A 10,000-nucleotide genomic window follows, 5' to 3' on the forward strand; every position below is an offset into this window, starting at 1 on the left:
GGCTTGTTTTGTTGCACCTGGGAAGTAAAGTATCTATTTGCGAGAGAGAGAGAATGAGAGAGAGAGACAGAGAGAGAGAGACAGAGAGAGAAGGGGAAGGGGTGTTGGCAGTTAGGGTGTGAGCTAGAGAAATGAGGCCTGTCTGCAAAAGGCCATGGGATGGGAGTGCGTGGTTGCAGGTTGTTTGGCTTTGTAAGGCCTACTGCCCGCTTCACTCGAAACTGGGTCTAGGGTTGTCGGTTTGTAGGCTGTAAAAGCCCAGAAAAGCTCTTGTTCTCCAACCAGCAGAGTGGCGCAGCGGAAGCGTGCTGGGCCCATAACCCAGAGGTCGATGGATCGAAACCATCCTCTGCTAACTTTTTTCAAATTATGTTTTTGTGTCATGGCATTAGGGCACAAAGAGCTGTAAGTGCCTGGATGCAATGTCATTCCTTGAACTTGCTGCCTCGTTCCACTCTTGCGCTAAATAGGAGAGGGTCCCAGCCCAGCCAACAAAATGTACTCTTCAATCAAACCAAACTTAAAACCAAGCTCCTTTTTTAAGGGGTCCCGGGGAAATGTTGGGCTGACCGGCAAGACCTCATGATGCGAACTGCTTCTGCGTCAAACGCAAGCTTTTTTCATTCCCAGCCAATGACTTATTCTTATTTCTAAGGGCCGCTCCATCAGATAGCCCAGACAGGCAGGCGTTGGTGGTATAGTGGTGAGCATAGCTGCCTTCCAAGCAGTTGACCTGGGTTCGATTCCCTGCCAACGCAGATCAAATCTTTAAATTGTTCAAAATGCATTTTTTGGAAATCAGACTCATGCTGAAAGCAAAGCTGACACACTTTTCGTGAAAATCAAAACCCCATCCAGGAAAGGTTCTTGCATCCTAGTTTCTGCAACTGTCTATCGGTGAGGGGATTGAAGCGAGCAGGGCTCCTGGCCCCTCCCCGACAAAGCCCTGACGAAGGCCTGACAAAGGCCTATTCGCCTTGCCCTGACGGGCCTTGGTCCCAGCAGGCCACCGAGCACAGCACCTCAGCCTATTAGAGTGAGGTTTCAGGATCTCTCTCATCCTGTAAACCAACATACTGAAGAAGGTGAAACGTGTGGCTGCGCTCCTCACATGCTGAAGCAGCAGCAGCCCTTTCCCTGAAGCAAAGTTCCTTCATTCCTCCCTCCCATAACCCTTAGCAGGGGATTTATGGTAATTGAGTTGAGTTTCCAAACTGGCCCTTCCTTCCTTCCTTCCCATATCTGCCAGCTCGAGAAGGCTTGTTTTGTTGCACCTGGGAAGTAAAGTATCTATTTGCGAGAGAGAGAGAATGAGAGAGAGAGACAGAGAGAGAGAGACAGAGAGAGAAGGAGAAGGGGTGTTGGCAGTTAGGGTGTGAGCTAGAGAAATGAGGCCTGTCTGCAAAAGGCCATGGGATGGGAGTGCGTGGTTGCAGGTTGTTTGGCTTTGTAAGGCCTACTGCCCGCTTCACTCGAAACTGGGTCTAGGGTTGTCGGTTTGTAGGCTGTAAAAGCCCAGAAAAGCTCTTGTTCTCCAACCAGCAGAGTGGCGCAGCGGAAGCGTGCTGGGCCCATAACCCAGAGGTCGATGGATCGAAACCATCCTCTGCTAACTTTTTTCAAATTATGTTTTTGTGTCATGGCATTAGGGCACAAAGAGCTGTAAGTGCCTGGATGCAATGTCATTCCTTGAACTTGCTGCCTCGTTCCACTCTTGCGCTAAATAGGAGAGGGTCCCAGCCCAGCCAACAAAATGTACTGTTCAATCAAACCAAACTTAAAACCAAGCTCCTTTTTTAAGGGGTCCCGGGGAAATGTTGGGCTGAACGGCAAGACCTCATGATGCGAACTGCTTCTGCGTCAAACGCAAGCTTTTTTCATTCCCAGCCAATGACTTATTCTTATTTCTAAGGGCCGCTCCATCAGATAGCCCAGACAGGCAGGCGTTGGTGGTATAGTGGTGAGCATAGCTGCCTTCCAAGCAGTTGACCCGGGTTCTATTCCCGGCCAACGCAGATCAAATCTTTAAATTGTTCAAAATGCATTTTTTGGAAATCAGACTCATGCTGAAAGCAAAGCTGACACACTTTTCGTGAAAATCAAAACCCCATCCAGGAAAGGTTCTTGCATCCTAGTTTCTGCAACTGTCTATCGGTGAGGGGATTGAAGCGAGCAGGGCTCCTGGCCCCTCCCACGACAAAGCCCTGACGAAGGCCTGACAAAGGCCTATTCGCCTTGCCCTGACGGGCCTTGGTCCCAGCAGGCCACCGAGCACAGCACCTCAGCCTATTAGAGTGAGGTTTCAGGATCTCTCTCATCCTGTAAACCAACATACTGAAGAAGGTGAAACGTGTGGCTGCGCTCCTCACATGCTGAAGCAGCAGCAGCCCTTTCCCTGAAGCAAAGTTCCTTCATTCCTCCCTCCCATAACCCTTAGCAGGGGATTTATGGTAATTGAGTTGAGTTTCCAAACTGGCCCTTCCTTCCTTCCTTCCCATATCTGCCAGCTCGAGAAGGCTTGTTTTGTTGCACCTGGGAAGTAAAGTATCTATTTGCGAGAGAGAGAGAATGAGAGAGAGAGACAGAGAGAGAGAGACAGAGAGAGAAGGGGAAGGGGTGTTGGCAGTTAGGGTGTGAGCTAGAGAAATGAGGCCTGTCTGCAAAAGGCCATGGGATGGGAGTGCGTGGTTGCAGGTTGTTTGGCTTTGTAAGGCCTACTGCCCGCTTCACTCGAAACTGGGTCTAGGGTTGTCGGTTTGTAGGCTGTAAAAGCCCAGAAAAGCTCTTGTTCTCCAACCAGCAGAGTGGCGCAGCGGAAGCGTGCTGGGCCCATAACCCAGAGGTCGATGGATCGAAACCATCCTCTGCTAACTTTTTTCAAATTATGTTTTTGTGTCATGGCATTAGGGCACAAAGAGCTGTAAGTGCCTGGATGCAATGTCATTCCTTGAACTTGCTGCCTCGTTCCACTCTTGCGCTAAATAGGAGAGGGTCCCAGCCCAGCCAACAAAATGTACTGTTCAATCAAACCAAACTTAAAACCAAGCTCCTTTTTTAAGGGGTCCCGGGGAAATGTTGGGCTGACCGGCAAGACCTCATGATGCGAACTGCTTCTGCGTCAAACGCAAGCTTTTTTCATTCCCAGCCAATGACTTATTCTTATTTCTAAGGGCCGCTCCATCAGATAGCCCAGACAGGCAGGCGTTGGTGGTATAGTGGTGAGCATAGCTGCCTTCCAAGCAGTTGACCCGGGTTCGATTCCCGGCCAACGCAGATCAAATCTTTAAATTGTTCAAAATGCATTTTTTGGAAATCAGACTCATGCTGAAAGCAAAGCTGACACACTTTTCGTGAAAATCAAAACCCCATCCAGGAAAGGTTCTTGCATCCTAGTTTCTGCAACTGTCTATCGGTGAGGGGATTGAAGCGAGCAGGGCTCCTGGCCCCTCCCCGACAAAGCCCTGACGAAGGCCTGACAAAGGCCTATTCGCCTTGCCCTGACGGGCCTTGGTCCCAGCAGGCCACCGAGCACAGCACCTCAGCCTATTAGAGTGAGGTTTCAGGATCTCTCTCATCCTGTAAACCAACATACTGAAGAAGGTGAAACGTGTGGCTGCGCTCCTCACATGCTGAAGCAGCAGCAGCCCTTTCCCTGAAGCAAAGTTCCTTCATTCCTCCCTCCCATAACCCTTAGCAGGGGATTTATGGTAATTGAGTTGAGTTTCCAAACTGGCCCTTCCTTCCTTCCTTCCCATATCTGCCAGCTCGAGAAGGCTTGTTTTGTTGCACCTGGGAAGTAAAGTATCTATTTGCGAGAGAGAGAGAATGAGAGAGAGAGACAGAGAGAGAAGGGGAAGGGGTGTTGGCAGTTAGGGTGTGAGCTAGAGAAATGAGGCCTGTCTGCAAAAGGCCATGGGATGGGAGTGCGTGGTTGCAGGTTGTTTGGCTTTGTAAGGCCTACTGCCCGCTTCACTCGAAACTGGGTCTAGGGTTGTCGGTTTGTAGGCTGTAAAAGCCCAGAAAAGCTCTTGTTCTCCAACCAGCAGAGTGGCGCAGCGGAAGCGTGCTGGGCCCATAACCCAGAGGTCGATGGATCGAAACCATCCTCTGCTAACTTTTTTCAAATTATGTTTTTGTGTCATGGCATTAGGGCACAAAGAGCTGTAAGTGCCTGGATGCAATGTCATTCCTTGAACTTGCTGCCTCGTTCCACTCTTGCGCTAAATAGGAGAGGGTCCCAGCCCAGCCAACAAAATGTACTGTTCAATCAAACCAAACTTAAAACCAAGCTCCTTTTTTAAGGGGTCCCGGGGAAATGTTGGGCTGACCGGCAAGACCTCATGATGCGAACTGCTTCTGCGTCAAACGCAAGCTTTTTTCATTCCCAGCCAATGACTTATTCTTATTTCTAAGGGCCGCTCCATCAGATAGCCCAGACAGGCAGGCGTTGGTGGTATAGTGGTGAGCATAGCTGCCTTCCAAGCAGTTGACCTGGGTTCGATTCCCTGCCAACGCAGATCAAATCTTTAAATTGTTCAAAATGCATTTTTTGGAAATCAGACTCATGCTGAAAGCAAAGCTGACACACTTTTCGTGAAAATCAAAACCCCATCCAGGAAAGGTTCTTGCATCCTAGTTTCTGCAACTGTCTATCGGTGAGGGGATTGAAGCGAGCAGGGCTCCTGGCCCCTCCCCGACAAAGCCCTGACGAAGGCCTGACAAAGGCCTATTCGCCTTGCCCTGACGGGCCTTGGTCCCAGCAGGCCACCGAGCACAGCACCTCAGCCTATTAGAGTGAGGTTTCAGGATCTCTCTCATCCTGTAAACCAACATACTGAAGAAGGTGAAACGTGTGGCTGCGCTCCTCACATGCTGAAGCAGCAGCAGCCCTTTCCCTGAAGCAAAGTTCCTTCATTCCTCCCTCCCATAACCCTTAGCAGGGGATTTATGGTAATTGAGTTGAGTTTCCAAACTGGCCCTTCCTTCCTTCCTTCCCATATCTGCCAGCTCGAGAAGGCTTGTTTTGTTGCACCTGGGAAGTAAAGTATCTATTTGCGAGAGAGAGAGAATGAGAGAGAGAGACAGAGAGAGAGAGACAGAGAGAGAAGGGGAAGGGGTGTTGGCAGTTAGGGTGTGAGCTAGAGAAATGAGGCCTGTCTGCAAAAGGCCATGGGATGGGAGTGCGTGGTTGCAGGTTGTTTGGCTTTGTAAGGCCTACTGCCCGCTTCACTCGAAACTGGGTCTAGGGTTGTCGGTTTGTAGGCTGTAAAAGCCCAGAAAAGCTCTTGTTCTCCAACCAGCAGAGTGGCGCAGCGGAAGCGTGCTGGGCCCATAACCCAGAGGTCGATGGATCGAAACCATCCTCTGCTAACTTTTTTCAAATTATGTTTTTGTGTCATGGCATTAGGGCACAAAGAGCTGTAAGTGCCTGGATGCAATGTCATTCCTTGAACTTGCTGCCTCGTTCCACTCTTGCGCTAAATAGGAGAGGGTCCCAGCCCAGCCAACAAAATGTACTGTTCAATCAAACCAAACTTAAAACCAAGCTCCTTTTTTAAGGGGTCCCGGGGAAATGTTGGGCTGACCGGCAAGACCTCATGATGCGAACTGCTTCTGCGTCAAACGCAAGCTTTTTTCATTCCCAGCCAATGACTTATTCTTATTTCTAAGGGCCGCTCCATCAGATAGCCCAGACAGGCAGGCGTTGGTGGTATAGTGGTGAGCATAGCTGCCTTCCAAGCAGTTGACCCGGGTTCTATTCCCGGCCAACGCAGATCAAATCTTTAAATTGTTCAAAATGCATTTTTTGGAAATCAGACTCATGCTGAAAGCAAAGCTGACACACTTTTCGTGAAAATCAAAACCCCATCCAGGAAAGGTTCTTGCATCCTAGTTTCTGCAACTGTCTATCGGTGAGGGGATTGAAGCGAGCAGGGCTCCTGGCCCCTCCCCGACAAAGCCCTGACGAAGGCCTGACAAAGGCCTATTCGCCTTGCCCTGACGGGCCTTGGTCCCAGCAGGCCACCGAGCACAGCACCTCAGCCTATTAGAGTGAGGTTTCAGGATCTCTCTCATCCTGTAAACCAACATACTGAAGAAGGTGAAACGTGTGGCTGCGCTCCTCACATGCTGAAGCAGCAGCAGCCCTTTCCCTGAAGCAAAGTTCCTTCATTCCTCCCTCCCATAACCCTTAGCAGGGGATTTATGGTAATTGAGTTGAGTTTCCAAACTGGCCCTTCCTTCCTTCCCATATCTGCCAGCTCGAGAAGGCTTGTTTTGTTGCACCTGGGAAGTAAAGTATCTATTTGCGAGAGAGAGAGAATGAGAGAGAGAGACAGAGAGAGAGAGACAGAGAGAGAAGGGGAAGGGGTGTTGGCAGTTAGGGTGTGAGCTAGAGAAATGAGGCCTGTCTGCAAAAGGCCATGGGATGGGAGTGCGTGGTTGCAGGTTGTTTGGCTTTGTAAGGCCTACTGCCCGCTTCACTCGAAACTGGGTCTAGGGTTGTCGGTTTGTAGGCTGTAAAAGCCCAGAAAAGCTCTTGTTCTCCAACCAGCAGAGTGGCGCAGCGGAAGCGTGCTGGGCCCATAACCCAGAGGTCGATGGATCGAAACCATCCTCTGCTAACTTTTTTCAAATTATGTTTTTGTGTCATGGCATTAGGGCACAAAGAGCTGTAAGTGCCTGGATGCAATGTCATTCCTTGAACTTGCTGCCTCGTTCCACTCTTGCGCCAAATAGGAGAGGGTCCCAGCCCAGCCAACAAAATGTACTGTTCAATCAAACCAAACTTAAAACCAAGCTCCTTTTTTAAGGGGTCCCGGGGAAATGTTGGGCTGACCGGCAAGACCTCATGATGCGAACTGCTTCTGCGTCAAACGCAAGCTTTTTTCATTCCCAGCCAATGACTTATTCTTATTTCTAAGGGCCGCTCCATCAGATAGCCCAGACAGGCAGGCGTTGGTGGTATAGTGGTGAGCATAGCTGCTTTCCAAGCAGTTGACCCGGGTTCGATTCCCGGCCAACGCAGATCAAATCTTTAAATTGTTCAAAATGCATTTTTTGGAAATCAGACTCATGCTGAAAGCAAAGCTGACACACTTTTCGTGAAAATCAAAACCCCATCCAGGAAAGGTTCTTGCATCCTAGTTTCTGCAACTGTCTATCGGTGAGGGGATTGAAGCGAGCAGGGCTCCTGGCCCCTCCCCGACAAAGCCCTGACGAAGGCCTGACAAAGGCCTATTCGCCTTGCCCTGACGGGCCTTGGTCCCAGCAGGCCACCGAGCACAGCACCTCAGCCTATTAGAGTGAGGTTTCAGGATCTCTCTCATCCTGTAAACCAACATACTGAAGAAGGTGAAACGTGTGGCTGCGCTCCTCACATGCTGAAGCAGCAGCAGCCCTTTCCCTGAAGCAAAGTTCCTTCATTCCTCCCTCCCATAACCCTTAGCAGGGGATTTATGGTAATTGAGTTGAGTTTCCAAACTGGCCCTTCCTTCCTTCCTTCCCATATCTGCCAGCTCGAGAAGGCTTGTTTTGTTGCACCTGGGAAGTAAAGTATCTATTTGCGAGAGAGAGAGAATGAGAGAGAGAGACAGAGAGAGAGAGACAGAGAGAGAAGGGGAAGGGGTGTTGGCAGTTAGGGTGTGAGCTAGAGAAATGAGGCCTGTCTGCAAAAGGCCATGGGATGGGAGTGCGTGGTTGCAGGTTGTTTGGCTTTGTAAGGCCTACTGCCCGCTTCACTCGAAACTGGGTCTAGGGTTGTCGGTTTGTAGGCTGTAAAAGCCCAGAAAAGCTCTTGTTCTCCAACCAGCAGAGTGGCGCAGCGGAAGCGTGCTGGGCCCATAACACAGAGGTCGATGGATCGAAACCATCCTCTGCTAACTTTTTTCAAATTATGTTTTTGTGTCATGGCATTAGGGCACAAAGAGCTGTAAGTGCCTGGATGCAATGTCATTCCTTGAACTTGCTGCCTCGTTCCACTCTTGCGCTAAATAGGAGAGGGTCCCAGCCCAGCCAACAAAATGCACTGTTCAATCAAACCAAACTTAAAACCAAGCTCCTTTTTTAAGGGGTCCCGGGGAAATGTTGGGCTGACCGGCAAGACCTCATGATGCGAACTGCTTCTGCGTAAAACGCAAGCTTTTTTCATTCCCAGCCAATGACTTATTCTTATTTCTAAAGGCCGCTCCATCAGATAGCCCAGACAGGCAGGCGTTGGTGGTATAGTGGTGAGCATAGCTGCCTTCCAAGCAGTTGACCCGGGGCCAACGCAGATCAAATCTTTAAATTGTTCAAAATGCATTTTTTGGAAATCAGACTCATGCTGAAAGCAAAGCTGACACACTTTTCGTGAAAATCAAAACCCCATCCAGGAAAGGTTCTTGCATCCTAGTTTCTGCAACTGTCTATCGGTGAGGGGATTGAAGCGAGCAGGGCTCCTGGCCCCTCCCCGACAAAGCCCTGACGAAGGCCTGACAAAGGCCTATTCGCCTTGCCCTGACGGGCCTTGGTCCCAGCAGGCCACCGAGCACAGCACCTCAGCCTATTAGAGTGAGGTTTCAGGATCTCTCTCATCCTGTAAACCAACATACTGAAGAAGGTGAAACGTGTGGCTGCGCTCCTCACATGCTGAAGCAGCAGCAGCCCTTTCCCTGAAGCAAAGTTCCTTCATTCCTCCCTCCCATAACCCTTAGCAGGGGATTTATGGTAATTGAGTTGAGTTTCCAAACTGGCCCTTCCTTCCTTCCTTCCCATATCTGCCAGCTCGAGAAGGCTTGTTTTGTTGCACCTGGGAAGTAAAGTATCTATTTGCGAGAGAGAGAGAATGAGAGAGAGAGACAGAGAGAGAGAGACAGAGAGAGAAGGGGAAGGGGTGTTGGCAGTTAGGGTGTGAGCTAGAGAAATGAGGCCTGTCTGCAAAAGGCCATGGGATGGGAGTGCGTGGTTGCAGGTTGTTTGGCTTTGTAAGGCCTACTGCCCGCTTCACTCGAAACTGGGTCTAGGGTTGTCGGTTTGTAGGCTGTAAAAGCCCAGAAAAGCTCTTGTTCTCCAACCAGCAGAGTGGCGCAGCGGAAGCGTGCTGGGCCCATAACCCAGAGGTCGATGGATCGAAACCATCCTCTGCTAACTTTTTTCAAATTATGTTTTTGTGTCATGGCATTAGGGCACAAAGAGCTGTAAGTGCCTGGATGCAATGTCATTCCTTGAACTTGCTGCCTCGTTCCACTCTTGCGCTAAATAGGAGAGGGTCCCAGCCCAGCCAACAAAATGTACTGTTCAATCAAACCAAACTTAAAACCAAGCTCCTTTTTTAAGGGGTCCCGGGGAAATGTTGGGCTGACCGGCAAGACCTCATGATGCGAACTGCTTCTGCGTCAAACGCAAGCTTTTTTCATTCCCAGCCAATGACTTATTCTTATTTCTAAGGGCCGCTCCATCAGATAGCCCAGACAGGCAGGCGTTGGTGGTATAGTGGTGAGCATAGCTGCCTTCCAAGCAGTTGACCCGGGTTCTATTCCCGGCCAACGCAGATCAAATCTTTAAATTGTTCAAAATGCATTTTTTGGAAATCAGACTCATGCTGAAAGCAAAGCTGACACACTTTTCGTGAAAATCAAAACCCCATCCAGGAAAGGTTCTTGCATCCTAGTTTCTGCAACTGTCTATCGGTGAGGGGATTGAAGCGAGCAGGGCTCCTGGCCCCTCCCCGACAAAGCCCTGACGAAGGCCTGACAAAGGCCTATTCGCCTTGCCCTGACGGGCCTTGGTCCCAGCAGGCCACCGAGCACAGCACCTCAGCCTATTAGAGTGAGGTTTCAGGATCTCTCTCATCCTGTAAACCAACATACTGAAGAAGGTGAAACGTGTGGCTGCGCTCCTCACATGCTGAAGCAGCAGCAGCCCTTTCCCTGAAGCAAAGTTCCTTCATTCCTCCCTCCCATAACCCTTAGCAGGGGATTTATGGTAATTGAGTTGAGTTTCCAAACTGGCCCTTCCTTCC

The 10,000-nt window shown here is 50.0% G+C and overlaps 1 non-coding gene across 1 annotated transcript; it reads left to right on the forward strand.

Moving 5' to 3' along the window:
- The first annotated feature begins 3,201 nt into the window (after nt 1-3,201).
- On the forward strand, nt 3,202-3,273 carry TRNAG-UCC (transfer RNA glycine (anticodon UCC)). Its single transcript has one exon. It is a non-coding gene; the product is annotated as a tRNA-Gly (tRNA).
- The last annotated feature ends 6,727 nt before the right edge of the window (nt 3,274-10,000 follow it).

Source organism: Ambystoma mexicanum, chromosome 6q, assembly GCF_040938575.1.
Source record: "Ambystoma mexicanum isolate Mex_15411 chromosome 6q, UKY_AmexF1_1, whole genome shotgun sequence".
Lineage (NCBI taxonomy): Eukaryota > Metazoa > Chordata > Amphibia > Caudata > Ambystomatidae > Ambystoma > Ambystoma mexicanum.